The following is a 14,260-nucleotide window of genomic DNA, read 5'->3' on the forward strand; positions in this document are numbered from 1 at the left end:
CCTCAGCTATATCTGCTCCAGAGAGCACCCTGCACAGTAAAGAGGGGGCACTAGTCTATGTGATCCCAGGGCCTGCGAGACAGAGACCTTCTGGACTTCCTGCTTCACTAAAGAGGACAGTAGAATGCACCATAAAATGCCAGGATTCTTGCTGCTGTCCCTGGTATTTGTGATGTCACAGGATGCTCCATTATGGGATACCATCAGTGAGCCAGGAAACACCAAGAGGATGTCATGGGGTGGAAGTGTACCTTATAGTATGGGGAAACCTGACTTCCTTGGTGCCGGCCCATTCAGGGGAACATTCTGCACAGAAATCCAGGCTGTTCAGCTTTGCTGTGTGATTCATCTATAAAACTGTCGCTCTTTTGGCTTCTCAGGCACAGCAAGGTGAATTAAAAGGATTACACTGAACCAGAAAGGACAGCAGGGACAGACTAAATGGCGTTGTTGACAGCAGCTGGACTGTACATGTATTCATAGAATCATAGAATATCAGGGTTGGAAGGGACCTCAGGAGGTCATCTAGTCCAACCCCCTGCTCAAAGCAGGCCCAATTCCCAACTAAATCATCCCAGCCAGGGCTTTGTCAAGCCTGACCTTAAAAACCTCTAAGGAAGGAGATTCCACCACCTCCCTAGGTAACTCATTCCAGTGCTGTAACCCATTCCAGTGCTACCCTCCTACCCTCCAGTTCTCCTTCTGGGACATCAGCACCGGATGCCCACAGCAAAGATGGCCACCTTGGCCTCCCAAGGTATCTTCCCAGAAGGAGAAAACCTTCACTTGCCCCAGCCACACCTCCGAAATACTCTCTCCTGTGACATTTCAGTAAGACAGTAATTACCAATGAAACACCTATGAATTATACTGTACCCTGGAAGACTTTGGACTCAGACTTTATTTAGCCCAACATACTGTTTACTACCTCCTTCAGAGTATGACTGCTCAAGTTAGCGGCTAAATAGCTAGAATCCAGAGGTTGGTCACTGTCCAATCATAACCAATTAACCCCTTAATTGCCAAGTGCCATAGAAACAGCACACCAGGAACAACCTGATTCCCAGGCAATCCCACTGCACTACATCCCTCACTATACAATGCCTGCTCCCCCCCACCTGCAGCGTCCCTCCCGCTCTCCCCACTGACTGGTAGCCACAGGCAGCTGTGTGGTGTACTGACCAGCCTGCCATCACTCTGGGCTCCCCAGATCACTGCATTTTCCACTCTTCACTCCACCCCCCACAGCTCCAGCTCTCCTCCAACCCTACAGTCCTCCTTCCCATCCCATCCCCCACGCACACAGCTGCTAAATAAATCCAGGCACATCATCATTCTTGGATTTTTTTTTTAAAGTTCCATGATTAAGGGGTTAAGGCAGGTCAAATTCTGCAGCCTGTTTAAACGCACATGTCCTGCCCCTCCTGCCAAGGACTCCCCCCCCCCCCCCCCACGAGTAATCTTGGCACAAGCTGGCATGTGCACACTCCGAGGGGAAGGAGGGAAGGCTAAGCAGCACCGCTGCCAGCCCATGGGTCACAGATGAAGGAGAGAGAGAGAGTCAGCATTCTGCCCGCAAGAGACTTAACACTACACATGACAGATGGGGCTTGTCGGCCGCTGTGACCGCTTAGCCACCTTACTATGGACAGTGCATTCGCAGACAGCCTATTAAACACACAGAGCAAGCTGAGACACTCCCCTCCTCCCCTACGGCTGGCTCCAGAGCCCATGCTAGCACTCCAAAGGAGTGAAGCATCTACATGACTGCTGTGAACCAGAGCATCGTGACCCAATTTTATTTGCTCATTAGGAGATTCTGTACTGTCCACGTGCTCTGCGTCATGCCTAATTCACCCATCGCCATGGCACCTGGGGGCCGGGGAAGCTGCTGTCAATACGTTGGCGGTGCTGATGATCAGGCTCTCACGCCAGAGGATGGATGGAATCCCAAGGTTCGTGCTAATTATTTTTTTTAAACACCCCCAGAAGCATTATGTGCTTCTAAATCCAGCCCTCTCTGCAGAGACACACTAAAGCCACCAGGCAACGCAGCTGTAAAAGACTTTTCGCTCAGCTTCCTAGCATGTAACGACAACCCACTTGCTGCAACAAGTAGCTACGGTCTGATGAGACCTCCTACCCCAGCCAAGGCTGCGTGTAGAGTAGGTGATCCTCAGCACAGGGACCAGAACAAGCACAGAATTGCCTGTGCACATAACCTCGGTCCCCTAAATGCAGTCTGAATGGAGATGCCGCCTCCTCTGACTCAGGGGAAAGAAGCTGCTGCTTTCCTGCCAGCCTGCTTTTGGCCTGCATGGCTATCTGGAGGCATTCTCATCGTGCCAAGGGGCAGTTGGAAAGAAACTGCTTGCATCACAACTCAGCGGACCAATGCATCGCTCACACCAGGCTCTAAGGGGGACCACAATAGCCATTCGGGGAGATTTTCGAAGACACAAACTCTCACTGACCGTCAATGGGAGTGAGACACCAAAGCGATACTGGTGTACCCACTGTCTTTAATACAAAGGCGTAGTCCTGTGGAAACTACAGGGCCCAGCAAGCACTGCCACTCTGAGCACTGCATGCTGGGAGCTGTAGTCTCCCGGGTCTGACTCACTGCATTGAAGATGAGGGGGGCTGCAATCTGATCCATTGTACACAAGACAGAGGCAGCCCTCGGGCTTCCAGCAGGTTGTCAGGCTGACCCTCCACAGGGCAAACTTTGCCTGGTTCTGGTACCTATCCCACAGCTGTACCTTTCTGTGAAGCTCTGTCAGTATGTGTGGGCGTGGGAAGGGAAGTAAATGGCTGGGAAAGGAGGCGCATAGGGTACACCCTGAAACACCCTGAACTGCCCAGCAAAGGCACAGACCCCAAAGGCCTACACACTGCATGTGAATGTGAATGGGGCTGCAGGCAGTTTGCTGCTGGATTTAATAACCTGCTGTACCAGAGAAGAGCTTCCATCTAGTACAGGCCATCTGTACACAGTCTCTTTTCCCCGCCACCTTCAGCTGGTTTCTTCATAACTCGTCATTGCCTACTTCAGTTCCACTCCCAGGGATGCAGAGAGAGACCATTTCTGGCATGAATGATGGTGTGACGGGTTGGATCACAGAAACCCCCTTGGGAGCTGCCACCTGATGTGCAAAGACTACCCCTGCTTCTGCTTTCCCTGCCAGCTCAGGACTCCAGCACCCTGTCTTGCTGAGCCAGACACTCCTGTTTGGCTCCAGACACAGATCCAGGGTCTGAATCACTTGTCCCAAAGCTGCAAGTTTACCTGAAAACAGCTCACAGTAGAGTGCTTGTCTTTAGCACTCAGATGCCCAACTCCCAGTGGGGTCTAAACCCAGATAAATCCGTTTTACCCTGCATAAAGCTTATGCAGGGCAAACTCATAAATTGTTCGCCCTCTATAACACTGATAGAGAGATATGCACAGTTGTTTGCTCCCTCAGGTATTAATACATACTCCGAGTAAATTACTAAATAAAAAGTGATTTTATTAAATACAGACAGTAAGATTTAAGTGGTTCAAAGTAGTAACAGACAGAACAAAGTAAATCACCAAGCAAAATAAAATAAAATGCGCAAATCTATGCCTAATCAAACTGAATACAGATAATCTCACCCTCAGAGATGTTTCAGTAAGTTTTTCTCAGACTGGACACCTTCCAGGCCTGGGCACAATTCTTTCCCCTGGTACAGCTCTTGTTGCAGCTCAGGTGGTAGCTAGGGGATTCTTCATGATGGCTTCTCCCCTTCTCTGTTCTCTTCCCCCCCTTTATATATCTTTTGCATAAGGCGGGAACTCTTTGTCTCTCTGGGTTTCCACCCCCCCTCACTGGAAAAGCACCAGGTTAAAGATGGATTCCAGTTCAGGTGACATGATCACATGTCACTGCAAGACTTCATTACTCACTTGCCAGCACACACATATACAGGAAGACTCACAGGTAAATACAGCCATCTGCAGACAATGGGAGTCATCAAGATTCCAAACCATCATTAATGGTCCACACTTTACACAATTACAATAGGCCCTCAGAGTTACATTTTATATTTCTAGTTTTAGATACAAGAGTGGTACATTTATACAAATCAGATGATCACACTCAGTAGATTATAAGATTTGTAATGATACCTTACAAGAGACCTTTTGCATGAGGCATATCCCAGTTACTTACATTCACTTATTACCGTATTTTCTCTAAAACTATCTCAGTTACATTATATTGACTTATTATCAAGTTTTTATAAAACCATATAGACTGCACAACGTCACAGATGGGATGTTCTGTTAGCTATTCCTTGCCAGCTGCATTATTTGTACTCTGCTAGTACTATGCCTGGAGGCCTGGTGAGGCTTGCAGTGGGTCACTGGGCAGCTGTAGTCCTGGGGGAAGGTGCCCTAGCAGTTATTGGGAAGGCTACGCACTAGAGGGAAGACAGCTGGAACAATGCAGCAGCAAGGCCTCACTCAGAGCAGAGCACAGATGCACAATGTAATCTACAGCCCAGGGACTTTTACATTCCAACAGCACTGACACCTCCTTCTCCCAGTCCTGATTAATTCTCTTGTCGTACTCCCAACCCCAGAACAGTCGTCCTCCCCATCACATTGGCCACCTCACCGTGGATTCAGATAGATCACTTGCAATGGACATGGCTTCCAGAAGTCTGTTTCCCCCAGGTACAGCAAATAAGCTTCCATTTGAGACAAGATGAATGCAGCTCTGACAGAGCCCTTCTATCCCACTCCATGAGCTGCCCAGGGATTTGGGGGCGGGGAAAAATCACTACCTTTTAACTGTTCTTCTGTTGGCTTCTGAACCATCTTGTTAACCAAGACCTGACTTTCCATTCTGTAGGAGCGTAGGTGGTGTCAGAGCAGATCACACTCAAATCCAGCATCCTGCCTCCTGCAGCAGCCCATATCTGATGCTTCAAAGCAAAGCAAAAACAACAACCAAACAATCCAAGAAGCTTCCTGCCTGACCTCTGCTGTGATCAGTTGTCACCTCAAAGCCCCTTACCCTTGGCTGCTGGCACACAATGCAGTGGGAGTTCAGGGGTGTCGTGGAAAAAATCACCCACGCATTGATTTTAGTTCACAGACTCAAGCCTGAGGCCAGTTTATTGCAAAACATACCAACGCGTTGGGGTAGCAGTCCGAAAACTACCACACCTAGCACAGCACGCAGGCTGCTTTATTTGCTCAAACCGCAAGCATAGTACAAATAATACGTCATTTATTCGTCATTTATGCGAACATAAGAGTTGGGATCTGTCCCTTTTTCCCAGTAGTTCCCTCATTATTTACGAGAATTGGGTGCCTGTTGGGTGGGGGGTTTCCAACATGGGTGGTACTTGGCACCAGTTAGAGTGTTGTTTTCGTCAGGGTACATATTGTTTTTTTCCAGGGTTCTCTGGTTAAGGGCATGGGACGCCCAAAGATGATATATGATTGGCAGATAGCTGGAACTAAAGGGGAAGCTGGCTTTTACTAGAGGCAATTTCTTCATATAAGCCGTTATCTTTCATAAACAAGCAGTTATGTTCTTACAGATAGGTAGTTATGTTTCACAACAAGAGGCTATCATGTTTTTCATAAACAAGCAGTTATTATGTTGCTAAGCCTTTCGCATTGCTCCCTTCCCCCCCCCCCCCTTCCCCCCTCTGGTTATAGCCTTGACAGGGGCTTGTATAGCTTAGTTTTGTTCAGGTCCTGGCCTGTACTGTTTTATGTAGAGGCCCGTCTGTATAGTCAGCTTCTGTCAGAGGGCCTGAATTGGGCCTTCAGTGTTACTTTGGCTGTCTTAAAGAGGGCCACCTAGTTCTTTTTCCCCACAAGGGTTAACACAGCCAGTTTCTCAGAGGGGCAGACATTCCCCAGCACTCCGCAGGCGGAATATTGGCTCTCTCATTTCCCCAGCCCTTAGCATTACCCCTGGGGAATCTTCCTACCCAGGGCTGGCTCTACTGTTTTTGCCGCCACAAGCAGCGCGCTGAATTGCCGGCGTGGATGGCGGGGGCAGTCCGTGTGCTGTTAGGGCAGCACGCGCTTTTCCGCGGCAGCAGCAATTCGGCGCCAGCTTCTGTCTTCAGCCGGAAGACAGAAGCTGCCAAATTGCCGCCGTGGGCAGCTGAACATAAAAGCTGCCGCCAAATTGCCACCGCCACGGAAACGCGAGTGCCGCCCTAACGGCACACGGACTGCCCCCGCTGTCCGCGGCGGCAATTCAGCGCGCTGCTTGGGGCGGCAAAAACACATGGAATGCCGCCCCTTGCAGATTGCCACCCCAAGCACCTGCTTGGAATGCTGGTGCCTGGAGCCAGGCCTGTTCCTACCTTTGCCTTCCTTGAAGTGGCTGAGCCGTGCCTGGGAGCTCAGCAGGTTCCCCCTTCCTGCTGCCAGCATATTAATTCCATAGTTACTTCTGGGAGGCAGCTGTGCACAATGCCTCTCGGCAGCCTTAGAGCTCCTTCGGGATGATCTGCCCTGAAATGCTGGCCCACACTTCCGCCCCAAACCTGTTTCCTTTCAGGCAGCAGAGGAGTTTGCAGTGAAGCTGATAGAGCTGTTCAGGGGAGACTCAACAGAGCATTCTTTTTACAGTGCTTGCTCTGCCCCCTCCTGCCAATCCCCTCTCCCTTCCCGGCCCCCAAACCCCCAAGGACTTTTGTCCAGGCATCAATGAGGAGAAATGCATCCAGAATGCTCCAAACCCATCTCCAGACCCCTCCCCTAGGGGGTACAGCAAGCAGTTCCAGTGGCATGGGGGACCCACCAGCTACACACACACACACACACTTACACTTGCTTCCTTGGCAACCAGCCCACAGCTCTGGGATCATGAGGACAGGACCCTGGACCTGAGTGTATTTAAAGCAAAACCATCAAGACCCTTGCATACTGGGAGACAGCCACAGATCTGCGTGCACATGCACCTTGGGAGTATCAGAATGCTCAGATATCACAGCGATGGGTGCAGCAAGAACCTAGAGCAGGGGTTGGCAACCTATGGCACGCGTGCCAAAGACGGCATGCGAGCCGATTTTTAATGGCACACTGCTGCCTGCCGGGGTCCCGCTCAGCCCGCTGCCGGCCTGGGGTTCTGGCTGCCGGCCCAGGGTTCTGGCTGCCGGGCCCTTGCCAGCCGGGGTCCCAGCCGCTGGCCCCGCTCAGCCCGCTGCCGGTCTACGTGAACGGAACCCCAGGCTGGCAGCGAGCTGAGCGGGCCAGCGGCGTAAGATCAGCATTTTAATTTAATTTTAAATGAAGCTTCTTAAACATTTTGAAAACCTTGTGTACTTTACATACAACAGTAGTTTAGTTATATTATATATAGACTTATAGAGAGAAACCTTCTAAAAACCGTTAAAATGTATTACTGGCACGCAAAACCTTAAATTAAAGTGAATAAATGCAGACTTGGCACACCACTTCTGAAAGGTTGCCGACCCTTGACCTAGAAGAAGTGGCAAGGCCACTGGTCTCTTGCTACGCCAATGGTGAGCATCTTGACATTAACGCTATTTAAAACACAGGCCAGCTGTGCTTTTTCTACTGCACTATAGCACAGCTCTGTGCTGCCACAGCCCAGGCAAAGGGTCTCAGTATTTGCATTTGAAATCCAATCCACGGGCTCTAAATGCAGCCATTAGATTTTGCACTGGACTGGCCCTTGCCATACAAGTTCTGAGTCCATATGCAGATTCCTGGGGAGGGCCACAGGAAAGAAAAGTTATAAAACCCTTCCATTGCCCTGGAAAGAGGATACGGAACCTTTCACTTCTAGGTCCTGGCTTGGAATCCAGCCCAGGTTGGTAGGGCCCGAACTCCATTACCACTGGAGGGCTGATAAGTGACCTGCATGTGGCTCAGGCCAGGCCCCAGTGAACAAGCATCCGCCCATCACCCCACCATCAATAGCGAAGCCAGGGCCTGCATGGGCCAGAGACACCAGACTCCCTTTTTGTCCAGGCTTATTGCAAGGGCAGCACAAGGGGGAAGCTTGTCCTTGTGGTGCTGCTGCTGCCTGTTTGTGGGCAAACTGAGCGCGTCAGTCTTCAGAACTACCACGCCACCACAAGTCACCAGCACTAAGGTGCACGTGCATGGACTCTACAACCCTGCCCCTCCCCACAAGTATGTCCTCTGAGCTCTCCACAGCTCCAGAGCAGTGTTCAAAATAGCGACAATTTAAACAACCAAGAAGCTTTGCAGACCAGTGCCCGGGTCAAGCTGCCTGTGTGCTAAACATACAGGTGCTACTGAAAGGCTGGGGATGTCTCAGGAGCGGCTGGGGGGTCGTGAGGAAGCCAAGATATCACCCCAAGCACCATGTGTTTCAGAGAGACCTGGCACACAGAGTGTTACAACCCAGCATTCCCAACCAGATGGTATCCCTGGCAACGAGCAACAGTCTTACTCCACCAAGTCCCAGCTGAAGTTCAACACCATGATGATTCCCAGAGGGAATAACAGCGAAGCGCACAGAGCTAAGCCAGACGTGCCCACCTCACTGCTACCATAGCACCTGCTGCTGGGGGTCCCAGTATTGGCATTACAGAGGGATCCCAGTCAGATGACAGCCCTGAGGGAAGCAGAGAAGACGGGGAGACCAGGTGAACCCTGGACCCATGTTTAGCATGAGCAGGAAGTGCACCCCGAGACACACAGGCCATGTCTGTTCCATTACAGTTTGGGAGACAAGGTCTCTCTTCCCTGCTCCACACATTGAAACAAGCAGCATAATCTGCTGCAACTCAGACACATCATGAGTCAAACCAGAGCTAGGTCTTCTCTAGCCACACCTTAGCCAGGGGCCTCTTTGAGCCCGGTCTGAGAGACCTGGAAGCAGTTTGCCAATTCCAGAATCCCCATGCACACCAGCCAATTTTGGCTGGCTGGCGCTACACAGAAGTGGCTCCACTCATATCCAGAAGCTCTGGGAATACACCCCCGACATCCCTAACTGAACCTCCCATCTCAGAGCAGAGTCCCTGGTTTGTGCTGTTCAAATTAAATGGCTCAGAGAACGAGATGAGAAGAGGGGAGTTTAGAGGGTAAAGAGCAGAGGGGAAATAATAAAAAGTTTCTGGTAGGTCTAACCCTGCTCAGTGTGTAATTGAGGTGAGGGAGCTCTCAAAAACATGAGCCACCCAGTAGGCAGTTGTGACCTCTGGAAATGAGGTAGTCAGCTCTGTTTGAGTCAGGCCAGAATTAACTGGGCTGCTAGAGAGACTGAGGGATCCTCACAACTCCATACAAAAATTCCCCTACAAAAACACCGGTTAGAGCCAAATTTCCCATATAAACTTATTTACACAAGACCTGGAGAAACTGTCCCAAACTAGCGATTGTATCATTTTTACCTATACAGTAAGAGACACGGCCCAAGGTCTGAGCAAACAGGCTGGAAGCCAGGAAACTCATAAGACTGATGCAGACTCTGCCACTAACTCCTTTCCGTGACTTTGAGCAAATCGCTTCCCCTCTCTCCCTCAAATGTAAAGCGTGACCAGCCAATCCTCCTAGCGCCCTTTTGGGGTAAAGCCATTTACATCTGTAAAGTTCCAGCCCCCAAGCCTCCACCTCGGATGACACACACGTGCAGGAGCAGCCCGCCTGCTCCGACAATGACAAATATCAGTTCTGCTAATCTCCCTAAATAAAACCACCTGGTAACCCTGTGCATGGAGATGTGCTGGGACAACACAGGATGGGAGGGGACCAGAGATTTGGCTGCCTTCCCCCAGTTAATATGCAGAACACCACTGAAATCAATGATCAGCTAACGGCACCATGTGCAAATTAAGAAATCAGGAGAGTTTACAGCCATCCTTCACCACTTGTTAATACTCCCAATGGCCTTGTAGGCACGCTGAGCAGCAAGGGCAGAAGCACAGAGCCTGCAGAACCCCCCCCAGGAGAGCCAATTGTCCAATGCTAGCCAGGCCGCTGTGGCTGCTCCAGATTTGGTGATGGCCATGCTGATCTGTGCAGGACTGGAGAGAACCCCGAAGCAGCTTGTGGCTGTAGGTGGCAGCACTGCCCAGGCCACTGCTGGCAGGAGCAGAGGTCACTGGCTCTCAGCCAGCTACCAACAGCTAAGCCAGCTCCTTGCTGAGCAGCCAGCATGATCACTGGCCATAAGGAGGGGTGGTGCAGTGGACAAAGCACAGGAGTGCTCCTGTATTTTAATCCTGGCTTTGGAAGACCCAGTTTGTGGACAAATCACTTTCTCCCACCACCCCCACTCTGGTGCCTCAGTTTCCCCATCAGTAAAATGGGGAGAATACCACCCCCTTTGCAAGGGTGCTCTGATGACTAATGTCTTTTGAGCCAAAAATTCAGTAGAAGTCATGCTCCACTCCCTGCGGTGATTGGGGCCCAGCAATATTTAATTTAATAAAAGCCTTTTTAAAATGTATTTGATGCTGCAGCAGAATTTTGAGAATTTCTACAGTGCTGGAAAAGTTGAGAGACTGTGCTGCAGAATTCAGCTCCAGCTTTCCACAGAGACCATGGGGCTATGGGCTGGAACAAAACTGGCTGCAGTCAAGGCAACCAGAAAAACCCAGATTCAGCTGGGAGTTGTCTCACCACAACCTTCCTCAAAAGAGGAAGATTGGCAACACAGGTGACAAAAAAAACTTTCAGTGTTAAATTAAATGCATTTTCACAGCAAATTCCATCCAAACTGCTTCACAAGGTGTCTTCACACAGGAGCTATTGGTAAACCACTAAAATGCAGTCATCTCTGGGGTATAACACAGCAGCTATTTAACAACGCATGGCAACACAACAGATTAGTACAGAAGGTACCATATCAGTCTGCAATTACAGGGGGGAATTCGGAGAGGCAGAATGCAATTACTCAAGATTGAATTGAGCAAGAATTTTTTTTACCTCTCTTTGCTTGTGAAAAATGCCATGAGAATTCATGAGAAGCAACTACAACCTCTTTCAAGTCTCACTGCAAAGACAGCCCAGAGCCCTCTAACACCAAATCTAGTTCAATACTGATGGAAGAGTGCACCTTAACGAGCCACCAACACCAGCACCTAAATCACGGGTGGGCCAACTTTTTGGCCTGAGGGCCACATCGGGGTTCCAAAACTGTATGGAGGGCCAGGTAGGGAAGGCTGTGCCTCCCCAAACAGCCTGGCCTCCGCCCCCTCCCACTTCCCGTCCCCTTACTGCCCCCCTCAGAATCCCCGACCCATCCAACACCCCCCTGCTCCTTGTCCTCTGACTGCCCCCTCCTGGGACCCCCCACCCCCATCCAACCTCCCCTACTCCCTGTCCCCTATCCACACGCCCTGACAGGCCCCCCAGAACTCCCACGCCTATCCAACCCCGCCATTCCCTGTCCCCTGACCGCCCCTCCCCGAACCTCTGCCCCATGCAACCGCCCACTGCTCTCCATCCCCTGACTGCCCCCCGGAATCCCCTGCCCCTTATCCAACCCCCTGCTCCCCGTCCCCCGCCCCCTTACCATGCTGCTCAGAGCAGCAGGACTGGCAGCCACACCGCCACGCAGGAGCTTGCAGCCCCGCCATCCAGAGCGTTGGCAGCACAGTGAGCTGAGGCTGCGGGGAAGGGGGGGGGGGACAGCAGGGGAGGGGCTGGGGGCTAGCCTCCCCTGCTGGGAACTCAAGGGCCAGGCAGGACAGTCCCGTTGGCCAGATGTGGCCTGCGGGTCATAGTTTGCCCACCTCTGACCTAAAAATGGCCATAGAAAGGTCTCATCCAAGGACTGACTCCGCCTGACTCCATTTAGCTTCGAAGATGTGATGAAATCACAGGCAAAGGCGACTCCAGGCTAATCAGAGATTTCAACAACAGAACAATAACCTCAAACCCCAGGGGTTCCCACTCTATAGAAGGCACTTAGGTAGCTCCCAGCACCACAGCACCTCGCTAGCTTTAGTAGGGTGACCAGACAGCAAATGTGAAAAATCAGGACGGGGTGGGGAGGGTAATAGGAGCCTATATAAGAAAAAGACCCAAAAATAGGGACATCTGGTCATCCTAAGCTTTAGTAATACACAGTTTCACAACTCCCAGGGAGGCAGAGCAGTGCTGTTATCCCCTCTCCATGATGGGGAACTGAGGCCCAGAGGCACTAACTGATTTGTTCAACGTCACACAGGAAATTTACGCAGAGTAGAGCCTTCTCCCACATTCTAAGCCAACGCCCTAACCACTGGGCCACCCCTTTCTTTCCCCCAGGTCCTTTTGTCTTGAGCATAAGAGCTACCAAATGCCAAACATGAGGCCTACCCAGTCTGCAGTATCAGCATCTTTAAAGGCATTGCCTGCCTCATTCCAGCCTATAAACCCCTAAAGGGGGAAGGCACCTTTTCCTCCCTCCCCACCATGCTGCAAGTCTCTGCTCTCCCCCACACTCTACTCACAATCACCACCTACCAAGCAATTTTCTTGAGTAAACAGATCAGTGTTCATTCAGAATCCGCAAGCCGAGTAGAGTCCTTTGCTCTGCACTGGACTACACAGACCAATGTATTATTAGCTCAGAAGCTGGCTGTACCCAGGCAGGAAATCAGCAGGCAAAGTCAAGTCAATCGTAGAACTTCACTCCAGCCTCAGATTGACTGTGCAGTACTGTACTTCCTTCCTGCTCTGCTGGGCTCCAGGGGACAGGACATTCAAAGGCAAGAGCAGATGCCGTCTGCTCGGATTTGTTTTATTTATTTTTATTTTTTTTAGAAGAGCGTACTCATCCACCCTGCTCTGGATACAGATTAGTTGCCTTTGCTTAATATTGTTGCTCCACAGGCCTCGAGCTGGGAACTGTAGGCACTTTGATGTATGGACTGAAAGACTGTCTAATTTCATTGGGGCTTCTGAACCTAGCTCTGGAACCGCTGCCTAAAAGCAAGTTCTTCCCACATACGAATTCTTTGGTGAATCACAACTGGAGATCTTCCTGCCTGCTATAGCCACAGTCTACTTTGGAGGGAAGAGGGGGTTATTTCTGTACTCCTGCTCTAGCAGGAAACACACAGCTCTCATACAGCCCCCCTAACAAGACACCGGCTTTATCTGCTCAGAAACCAGTTGATCCTCCTCTTGAACACCACATCCATCACACCTTTTCCACCACAGAGGCTGACCAGTTAGGAAACTTACATCCATGCTCCAGTATCCCACAATGCACCACCTCACCGCACAGGTTCTCAAGTCCTCCAAAATCTGAATCAAATGCTGCACTGAATTAGATCAGTCAGATCTTCTACAAGAGAAGCACACATTGATGTGTGCTTTTGATATCACGCAGGCCCATGAGCAGCAGACTGGCTCAGCCCTGCAGACCCTGGCTCCTGCCTCTCCAGCGTATGCTGCTCAGAAGTTTCAGCCAGAGGAGGAACGGTTGTTTGTGCCATTGTTTCTCTCCCCTGTGGGAGGTTTGGAAATTCAGTTTCCGAACCCTGATGTGCAGTACAGATTAGAAGCAAGCATTTAAACTGGGAGAAGAACAACTGTTGCACAGACATAGAAGGTACACTCTTGAGATCTACACAAGTTAACAAGGGGCCAGCCCCAGAGGCTGGTGGCACAGCTATAATGGCACAAACTACATGACATGGCCTTTTTAAAGCCCTCTGGAGCATTGCTGCAAATCTGGTCACATGGCCGAGAGCAAATGTAACAATTGATTAAATTACACAGTTGCCAGCTTTACAGGAAACCCAAGGCAGAGCTGGGAAGGAGCACAGCATGAAATTGCTTGCCCGAGGGTCTCCCCGTGTCTGTGCCAGTAAGTCCCAGATGCCACGAAGCAGGGCAAAAAAACCTCACTGGGATTTACAGCAGTGAGCAAAAGACAGGTACACAACATACGCAAACACTGTCATCACAGCAAACACTTTCAGAGTGAAGCCATAACAGCTCAGAGACGCTTGGAAGCAAGCTGCTACTCCTACAGTCTCTATACAGACTCAGGCAGGTACAGTCACCCTACAAGCCGAGAAGCTATAAAAAGCAAGCATTAAACCAGAGGCTCAAATATTATTAGTGCAAAACAGAGCAGCCTTTATAGCCAAGGCCCCCCAGGCAGCACACTGTTAGATGCTGTCAACATACCTCTCAACCTGCAAGAGACTATATATAGGACACCAGCCGCCTAATAGGAGGAAAAATCTTAATTGCGAGCAGCTCGCAGGGAGAAAAGATAGTGGGACGTATAGTGATTCAGCTGCAGTTTGATCTGCAGAT

General features: G+C 50.5%; 1 protein-coding gene across 12 annotated transcripts in view; it reads right to left on the minus strand.

Annotated features, from left to right (window-relative positions):
- CAPN15 (calpain 15) overlaps positions 1-14,260 on the minus strand; it is a 109,446-nt gene that overhangs the window by 66,684 nt on the left and 28,502 nt on the right. Inside the window, exon 1 of one of the 12 annotated variants that reach the window (XM_042854135.2) lies at positions 12,452-13,841. The exons of 9 other annotated variants lie outside the window; for them this stretch is intronic. The gene's annotated coding sequence lies outside the window, so the exon portion shown is untranslated. Of the gene's footprint in view, positions 1-4,812; positions 6,040-6,360; positions 7,089-12,451; positions 13,842-14,260 lie in introns of those variants that run through there. 2 more of the 12 variants (XM_065558694.1, XM_065558692.1) reach the window with 2 other exon arrangements.

The sequence above is a fragment of the Chrysemys picta genome, chromosome 10 (assembly GCF_011386835.1).
Source record: "Chrysemys picta bellii isolate R12L10 chromosome 10, ASM1138683v2, whole genome shotgun sequence".
Taxonomy (NCBI): Eukaryota; Metazoa; Chordata; order Testudines; family Emydidae; genus Chrysemys; species Chrysemys picta.